Below are 10105 nucleotides of genomic sequence, written 5' to 3'. Positions count from 1 at the left end.
CAAACACTTTATTTGGCAAATGTATTAATCTACACTGCTCATTTTTCTCCAGTGATTAATTTCCATTCATTACCTCAACTTTACTTGACATTTTCAGCAGACTAAAGAAACTAAGACAAATTTTCCTCCAAGCAACACACACAAAATGCTGGAGGAACTATGCCAGGCAGCAACTATGGAAAAGAGCAGTCGACGTTTCAGGTCGAGACCCTTCAGCAAGACTGGAAAGAAAAAGCTGAGGAGTAGATTTTAAAGCTGGGGGGGGGGGGAGAGAAGAGAGAGAAACACCAGGTGATAAATGAAACCTGAAGGGGGAGGGATGAAATAAAGAGCTGGGAAGTTTATAGTTGAAAGAGATACAGGGCTGGAGAAGGACGACTCTGATAGAAGAAGACAGAAGGCCATGGAAAAAAGAAAAGGGAGCAGGAGTACCAGAGGGAGGTGATGGTTGGACAAGGAGACAAAGTGAGAGAGGGAAAAGGTGATGGGGAATGGTGAAGGGAGGGTGGGTGTGGGGCGTTACCACAAGTTCGAGAAATTGATGTCCATGCCATCAGGTTGGAGGCTATCCAGGCAGAATACAAGGTGTTATTCCTCCAAACTAAGTGTGGAGGAGACCATGAATAGACATATTGGAATAGGAAGGGAAAGTGGAATTAAAATAGGTGGCCACTATGAGATCCCGCTCTTTCTGGCAGACAGAGTATAGGTGCTCAGCGAAGTGGTCTTCCTATCTACATTGGATCTCACCAATTTTTCCTCCCAGTTAGCACGTTTAAACATTATTTTTGAAACTCTTTACAAATGTACTCCTCCTGTTCGATCATCGGCTGGTACTAAACAACTCTCTGTGCACTAAACAGCATGGAACAGTTCCAATCCATCTAACACACTAAGTAGGTACAGAACAGAAAATGGAGACACAAGACTGCAGATGTTGGAATCTGATGCAAAACACAAACTTAACTGATTCAGGGTCTCAACCAGAAACATCAACCACCCCTTTGCTTCCACAAATGCCTCTTATCCCACTGAGATCCTCTAACAGTTTTGTGTTCCAGGTACCAAGTAACGACATTCAGTGTGAATATTGCTGCACAACCAACACAGAACAGGCCCACTCATTAATCAATTCAGAATAGTATAAGCACTTAGCAACTGATACAAAGCAAACCACACTCTCCTGTTTAAAAGCACCATGCTGTCCTACTGAATTTACAGTACAGAAGAGCTTCATACTGTCAGTAAGCAGTAGAGTTTATCTGACGTCAGGGTTAGTAAGTTAACTGGTTAAAAGTGTAATTGAGTGGAGTACATTCAATGAGCTGGAAGAGCCTGTTACCATGCTGTATCTCTAAATAAATAGCTAGTACAGAATGCTCCAATTTAATAACTTGTCAACATGATACATCCTGATTCAGTAAAAGGTCATGCACCATTTAGTTCAGCTCACTAATGGTTTCACACAGAAAAGGGCTCTTCCTCTTGCCCCTTTAAAAAAAAATCCAACAAAGCTTTTCACCCGTATTAAGCACCCAACACAACTCCACTCAATCATTACCTTACTAGTTCAGCATCAATTCACTCAGTTGCTAATTCACACACAACTTAACCGTCCACACCAACTCTTTCCCTGATCTGGTCCAGAACTAACCAGTCCAGCATAGATCTGCTCCAATATCTACTTACTTATATATTACTAAACTGTTCAACCTCACAATTCATTGTCGAACTGCCCACCAAACTCACCCATTATTTAACTAACTGGTCAACCACAGTCCCATTCATAGACTCATCACTTAATATCTGGCACTCCCTCGGGACCCAGCATGACTTACATCGAGAGGTGGCGAAGTGAGGCCCTGGTGGGAATACAGGCGGGACAGGTTGTGAGCTGGTCTGTCCGTAAGGTGGACCTCAACGTACCGCCTTCCACGTCCCTATCCACTTTGAGTAGTCGTGGGTCTGAGACTCCCAGGGGTCTGTAGGGATGTGTAATTTCTGCAAGGCTTTGAGCACATCCTTGACACAAAACAGTTGCTGGAAATCCAGAGCAACACACACACACAGAATGCTAGAGGAACTCAAGCGAGTCAGGCAGTATCAATGGAGAGGAATAAACAGTCGACGTTTCGCGCCCAAATCCTTCATCAAGAACAGCACCGTTAAAGTCTTACTAACATGGAGGAGCACATCCTTGAAGTATTTTTCCCATGACAAAGTTCGGCATAGAGAGATTGCTCCTGGTGTGTCATACAACCTGCAGGAGGCATTGGAAAAATACCACCAGAGCAGTTATCGCAAAAGTTACCTAGCCGACCGGTCCGACACAGCCTCGTTCGCTCATTCCGAACTAACCGCACCCAGTGAGTGACTCGTTAACCTGACCAAGCATTCCGGCGCCCTCAGCGCCCGCTCTCGGCGGCCAGCGGCTGGCGCCCCTGCCGGCCCGCCCGAGAAACCCCGGCGAGGCGGAAGCGCGCTCCTTTTACGACAGAGCGCGCCTTTGAGGCGAGCTGGAGCGGGGAGCGCGAGCGGAAGCGGCGTCCGGAGCGGAGCGGTGCGGGTGAGCGCGGCCGGAGAATGTGCGGCGGCTGAACCAGGTACCGATCCCCGCCGGGGTGGGGGTGGGGTGGGCAGGCCCAGTCACTCAGCATTCGCCGTCCGCCCGCCACTTAGGGCGAAGGAGCAAAATGCTTCTGCGTCAATGCTTGTACTTTCGGTTTGATCAGGGGCTGAAGGGGCAAGCGGGCCTGTTTTATAACCTGTAGTCTGTCTGTAAATAAATAATAGATCATTTTTATCATGAGGACCCGCAGGTAGTTGCCTGGGCTCTCCCGCGCCCATCGGGATTGGTGTGGATCTCATCTCCCTCGTGTGTCGCTTTGTTTACTGCTTTGACTGGGGGAATGCCGACCCCTTCCTTCTCAGTCCTGATGAAGGATCTCGACCCGAAACGGCCCCTGTTTATTTCCCTCCATAGATGTTGTGTGAGTTCCTCCGGCATTGTGTGTGGTGTTCCAAATTTCCAGCATCTGCAGCAATACCTTGTTTTTGTGGGATCCTGTGGATTGTTTCCGTTCGAACAGCATCTTATACCCAATGGGGAGCGATTTCTCTCCAGCCTGGATTTCAGAAGTAAATTTTGACCTGTTTGTGAAATACATTGTTTATTCGAAACTAAATAAAAATAGACAGTTGGAAGTTTGCTTCCAAAGATGTACAGTACTTCATTTGTACCTGTGTACTGTGATTCACAGAACAAGTTCGATCCTGCGCTGTTATTCAATAACAGCGTGGATGAACAAATCGTTGATCTTAATTTTAATTTCCTTCCTGTTCCCCATACCTTCGATTCCTCGTTAGTCCAAAATCCACATTTAATAGCTTTGAGTACGCATAATGACTCAGCATCCACTGTCCTCTCGAGTAGAGCATTCCAGTGATTAATATACCACTCTTCGGCAAAAAAAAGTAAACAGCCTCATTTCAATATTAAACGTGAGACCCTTATTCTCAAACAATGCTGATTCCATCATCAGTTGTAACATCCTCGTAGCATCTATCCTGTCAAGCTACGCCGGATCTGTTTCAATAAGATCACCGCCCATGATTCTAAACTCTATTTAGTATACATCCAATTTGCTAAAAACCCGCATCATCCTGAGAATCAATGCAGTGAACCTTCTCTGCACTTTCTCCATGACAAGTAAATCCTTCCTTTAAAAAGGAGACAGAAAGCTATTAGGCATTAGGGTGTGATCTCACTAAATCCCGGTGTAGTTGTCACCAGTTTTAGCTACTTTTGTCCTTCATTTTCCTGCAGTGCACCTTCCTAATTTCATGCTAAATTTGTGTTTCTTGTGTAATATCTGAACACCAGTATTTATTAGTCAGAATCAGGTTAATGATCACAGACATTATGTTGTGAAATTTGTTTTGTGGCAGCAGTCAAATATTTACTGTTACAAGCAAAAACGAATATTTATTTAGAATTATGCAGTGCAAAAGTAAACTAGGTAGTGTTCAATCTGATTGCATGATATTTTGCTTCTCTGTTCCTTTGAACAATGTAGCTAACCCTCATATCTTTCATCTGTGGACATCTTCAGTCCGTCTGCATTCATTTATAAACTTTGAGTCCCTGCAGTTTTTTCCCATTTTGCACTATCAGCAAATTTAGAAAAGTATGGTTGTCCTTTCTCTAAATTACAATCACAAGTTGTAGAGAGTACTGTCCTTTTTGAACTCTGACAGTTGTAGCTTCCCCATCTGAAAATGATCACTGTTCTTAATGTTTTCTACCACTCTACCAGTTTTCTGTCCATGATAATGTTACCTTTATAAAAACCCTTATTTTGTTTTAGAACATTTTGTAGAAATCCAAATACATTAAATCTTCAGTAATCTGGTAACTTTAAGACTTCAGTGGTGTTGGACTAGCGGATTTTGGACTATTTTGATGCATCTATCAAAAACTAAACACATTATTTCATTTTTGTTTAAAGTAATATAGTCAGATACACTTTGCAATGAAGCCAGTGATCTTAAATGGAACTACAAATGTACAAATAACTCGGACCCTGGCTCCAAATGCAAATTTACGAAGTTCCTGTCCTTAGGTGTTCGGGATCCCAACCTAGACTCCAGCCACACAGCTAGCCCACAGTCTGGACCCAGTTCATATTTCAGGCTGATGAGCAAGTCAGATACTAGACCATCAGAATTTGTGAGCAATCAAGTGCTGAATTATCAGAGTTTTAAAGTATCCACTCCTTCCCTCCCATCCACCCTTGATATTACTTTTCAAAGACCTCTGTTAAAATTAGTAAATTTTATATACTGTACCTATGTTGATTTAAAGTCAAAGTACATATGAGTCACCATATACAACCCTGAGATTCAATATCCTATAGGCATACTCAGCAGATCTATAGAATAGTAACTATAACAGGATCAATGAAAAATCAACTAAAGTGCAGAAGACAACAAACTGTGGAAATGCAAATATGAATAAATAACAAATACTGAGAACATGATACAACAAGATAAAGAATGGTTGTGGAATATCTTAATGGGCAAGTGCATGTAGTTCTCCCCTTTGTTCAAGAACCTTATGGTTATGGGGTAGAATCTGTTCTTGAACCTGGTGGTACGAGTCCTGAGGCTCTTGTACCTTCTACCTGATGGCAACAACGAGAAAAGAGCATGGCCTGGGTGTTGGTGAACTCTGATGATGAATGCTGCTTTCCTACAGCAGCATTTCATATAGATGTGTTCAATGAATGGGAGGCTTTACCCATGATGTACAGGTGTTGCCCGCTTTACAAATGTTCGCTTTACGCCACTTCACTTTTACAAAAGATCTACATTAGTAACCTGTTTTGCATTACAAGGAGGATTTTCACATTTACGGAAATTTTTTCCATATAAATTAATGGTTCTTTGCTTTATGCCATTTCGGCTTAAGAAAGGTTTCGCAGGAACACTCTACCTTTGTAAAGGGGGGAGGGAGACACCTGTACTGGGCTGAATCTGCTAACTTTTTATAGGATTTTCTGTTCAAAGGCATTGGTGCTTCCTTTCCACAATCTGAATGTAAAGCATTCCTATGAAGCCGTTTGTAAACCGAAATGTCATAAATCAAAGAAGCAATTACCATTAATTTATATGGGAAAAATTTTTGTGCGTTCCCAGACCCAAAATATAACCTACCAAATCAAACCAAATAACACATAAAACTTAAAATAACACTAACATATAGTAAAAGCAGGAATGATATGATAAATATACACCCTATATAAAGTAGAAATATTGTATGTACGTTGTAGTTTCACTTATCAAACTTGGGAAGACAGCGAGCCAAAATCGATTTGGAGGGGGAAAACATGTACATGCATGCGCAAAGAACTGCTCACACAAGGCTTCACGGTCATGGTAGTCTTTCTCGCGGTAAACACACATATAAAGCAGGCGTCTTTTTTTCATAAAAGCAAAAATCCTCTTTGGTTAGCGAAAACAGGTACTGATGTAGGTATTTCGTAACAGCGAGCTGTCGTAAAGCCAACGTTTGAAAAACGGGAGGCACCTGTACTGGGTTTTATGATTGTAACTAGTTTTAATACAATGTATTTGGTACTTTTTTTTTACTTACAATATATATCTTCTTGTACTCTGTATTCCTTTATGCAGAAACTAATAAAAATATTGAAAGAGAAGTATGTCATTACAATAAGATTTAATGATCTCTTATTGATGGGTGGCAGTTAGATCTGTCCCAATCCTGCACATGCTGATGGTATTATGTGACTGCTTGAAATAGAGCTGCCCTGCCCTTTTGTTCCGGTTGGTGTTGCATCCCGATTTCTATGATGACAGCAAACACGAGGAAATCTGCAGATGCTGGAAATTCAAGCAACACACACAAAATGCTGGTGGAACACAGCAGGCCAGGCCACACCTATAGGGAGAAGCGCTGTCGACATTTCGGGCCGAGACCCTTCATCAGGACTAACTGAAAGGAAAGATAGTAAGAGATTTGAAAGTAGAAGGGGGAGGGGAAAATGCAAAATGATAGGAGAAGACCGGGGGGGGGGGTGAAGCTGAGAGCCAGACAGGTGATTGGCAAAAGGGATACAGAGCTAGAGAAGGGAAAGGATCATGGGACGGGAGGCATAGGGAGAAAGAAAGGGGGAGGGGAGCACCAGAGGGAGATGGAGAACAGGCAGAGAGAGAGAAATATATCGGATAGGGTAAGAAGGAGAGGGGCATTAAATTTCTGTAAGTTTGTGCATTTTAAGTCGATTGAGCCAAAAAAGGTGCCACTGTATTGCACCATTTGCACTAATTGGAGGTCACAAACTGACAGACGGACAGAGCATGAGAGTTTTAGTAGTATATAGATACTTATGCCGCTTGTATTTAACATCTTCTATAGATGTGTGGTAGAGAGTATATTGACTGGCTACATCACAACCTGGTATGGAAACACCAATGCCATTGAACAGAAAGTCCTTCAAGTGATAGTAGGTATGGCCCTGTCCATCACAGGTAAAGACCTCCCCACCACTGAGCACATCTACATGAAGCGTGGTCACAGGAAAGCAGCATCCATCATCAGGGACCCCCACCACCTAGGCTATGCTCTCTTCTTGCTGCTGCCATCAGGAAGAAGGTACAGGAGCCACAGGAGTTCAAACCACCGGGTTCAGGAACAGTTATTACTCCTCATCATTTAAGCTTTTGAACCAAAGGGGGTAACTTCACTTGCTCTATCATTGAAATGTTCCCATAACCAATGGACTTACTTTCAGGGACTCTTCATCTTATGTCCTCAATATTTATTGTTTATTTATTTATCATTATTGTTTTTTTATTACTTGCACAGTTGTCTTTTGCAATCTGCTTGAACGCCCAAGTTGGTGCGGTCTTTCATTAATTCTATAATGGTTGTTAATCTATTATGGATTTATTAAATATGCCCGCAAGAAAATGAATCTCAGGGTTGTATATGTTGAAATATATGTACTTTGATTATAAATTTACCTTGAACTTTGAATGTCCTGATTAATGGACCTTACATTTCCATTGTTAGTAATCAGAAAGTTCGAAGAACCTTGGAGTTGGCAAAATAGTATATTTTACCCAACTACGGTGTCTAAAAAGAAATCAAGTTGGCACATCTAAAGTGAAGTATTATTAATGATCAGAGCGGATAAGTATACAAACTAAATATAATATACATTTATTTGGAAAAATTTGCCTACCGGGGCAGACAAAATTCAAATTTGAAAGAAAATCAGGAATAAAGTAACAAATGAATTACACTATTAGTGCTAACCTTGCAAAGCACTAATTCATTACAGCATTTTTGGCTTGGAAATATATGTTCTGAAAAAATATAAAAACAAAAGTAAATAAATTTGTTTAAGGTTATCAACTCAACAATTCACTTTTTCAATAAATCAGTCATTCTTATTGAACAGAGACAACTTGAACATGTTCACTCAGCCAATGAAGCTCCATTGCAATATTGCTATATGGCTAATGACAATTCAGTAACATTTTGTTGTCTTTGCATATGTTCCATAGTTGATTCTAGTAACTTTAGACTGATTGCAAATGTCAACTAGGAGATCTTAGGCCACAGTCACATAGCTTTATGAAATAGAACAAACCAATGTAGAATGTACCATCGGGGAACTGCAGAAGGAATCGAGTCTGCAGCATCTGATATGTTGTTATAAAAACAAAATTTAAAATGTGACAAATGGTTTTGATAATTTATCAAAACAGTATACAGAACATTAAAATATGTAACCTTCCTTCCTAGAGAATCCCAAGTTCTGAGTAAATTTATTATCAAAGTGCATATATGTCGCCACATACTATCCTGAGATTCATTTTCTTGCAGGCATTCACAGTAGAACAAAGTAGATATAGGGTGAGGTTTTCATTTTGTTGACCAAATAATTCTGAGGAATCCTGACAAGGTAGAACACCGTGCTTATAAATTCAAGGAGCAGATTGTGGAGAAAGTGGAGGACAGATTATGCATGTGTGGAAGATCAAACATACCTCCGCATGCTTTCAAATTGATGGAGAAAGACAAGAGCATCTTTACTCACATGTGGGAACTAGGGGACAAAGGATCAATGACTAAGCTATTCACACTAGCTGAGGATGGTTCTTCAGTGGATTGCATGACATTTGCATTAACAGTGAAGTTGTTAATGCTGATAGTAGGCAGCCTGGGTACCCTGCTGGACTCAAGGTCATCTTCAAAGATAGCAGCTGCTCTAGTACAAGTGGGATTTTTTCACTCTGCAAGATTTCAGCCTCCAAAGACCACTTGACACTCCTGCTTGGGGGTGTGAGGGGGTAATATTGAAGGAAATCTTGCTAACCTATCATGCAGAAAATCCATGCACAATGAAGGGGTTTTCTAAAGAGCACCTGTGTGTAATCTGGGAGGGTTTACCATCTTACAGCAGTGGTTTATTTCATATTTTGCCCAACATTGTAATGTTAAATCAAGGGAAATAACTTTAAGTGCAGAGCACCGTTGGTGCATTACATTGATTATTAATAGCTTCCCCAATGAGTTGGTGTGATAAACGTCCATTATCCAGCTCATGACCTAGGTGCATATCTAATTTCAGTGCTTATTAACTTTCAATGCATCCTGGATGGAAGTTGCCTACATTTGTATAAATAGTGTTCAGCAGAAGTTGCGTCTGGAGTTATGTAGCTGCATTGTTGGGAGTGGGGGGGAGCAAGCTGTCACTAGTGGCATTACCCCGCTTGTGTCACAAACAAACTGGATGGATTTGCAGATTGCGTGGAAGAGCTGCTATATTTCCATGTTTACTTGGAGGCTAATGGTACTGAAACAGTAGATATCAGTTGAAAGAAATCCAAGCACAGCAGTTTTCATACAAGGCATCACAAATGTTCAAGGAGGGATTGGAGCTGTTTTCTGAGAATTCCACAGACTCGAAGCATAGCTCCTTGGGAAAGAGAATTTTGCTTAACAATAACTCTTGCTACAGAAAAGGCTCTGAGACAGACATGAGAGTTAACCTTGAATCTCTTCAAAAGGGAAGGGTTATCAAGAATCTATCAACCACCCTCTTAAATACACCCAGTGACTTGGCCTCCACAGCCACCTGTGGCAATGAATTCCACAGATTCACCATCCTCTGGCTAAAGAAATTCCTCTTCATTTGTTCCTGCATGAGGACTCCCAAATCCCTATGCACCTCAGATTTTTGAATCTTCTCCGTTTAGAAAATAGTCTATGCTTTTATTTCTTCTACCAAAGTGCATGACCCTACCCTTCCCAACACTGTATTCCATCTGTCATCTCTTTGCCCATTTTCCTCATCTGTCTTAAGTCCTTCTGAAGCCTCTCTGCTTCCTCAACATGTTCTGCTGCTCCTCCTTATCTTTGACTTATATGCAAATTTAGCCACAAAGATACCAATTTCATCTTCCAAATTGTTGATATCCATCGTAAAAAGCTGCCTCAACACAAACCCCTGTGGAAGACCGCTAGTCACCTGCAGCCAATCCAAAAAGGTTCTCTTTATCAACATTCACAAAA

At 41.3% G+C, this 10105-nt stretch overlaps 1 protein-coding gene across 2 annotated transcripts in view; it reads left to right on the top strand.

The window, feature by feature from the left end:
- Window positions 1–1839: 1839 nt before the first annotated feature.
- Window positions 1840–10105, top strand: part of LOC132399206 (meiosis regulator and mRNA stability factor 1) — a 72705-nt gene continuing 64439 nt past the window's right edge. For both annotated transcript variants that reach the window (XM_059979352.1, XM_059979351.1), the window contains exon 1: window positions 1840–2603. The gene's annotated coding sequence lies outside the window, so the exon portion shown is untranslated. The remainder of the gene's footprint in view (window positions 2604–10105) is intronic.

Source organism: Hypanus sabinus, chromosome 9, assembly GCF_030144855.1.
Source record: "Hypanus sabinus isolate sHypSab1 chromosome 9, sHypSab1.hap1, whole genome shotgun sequence".
Classification (NCBI taxonomy): domain Eukaryota; kingdom Metazoa; phylum Chordata; class Chondrichthyes; order Myliobatiformes; family Dasyatidae; genus Hypanus; species Hypanus sabinus.
The sequence above is the reverse complement of the archived record's forward strand: the minus strand, read 5'-3'. Positions and strand labels throughout refer to the sequence as shown.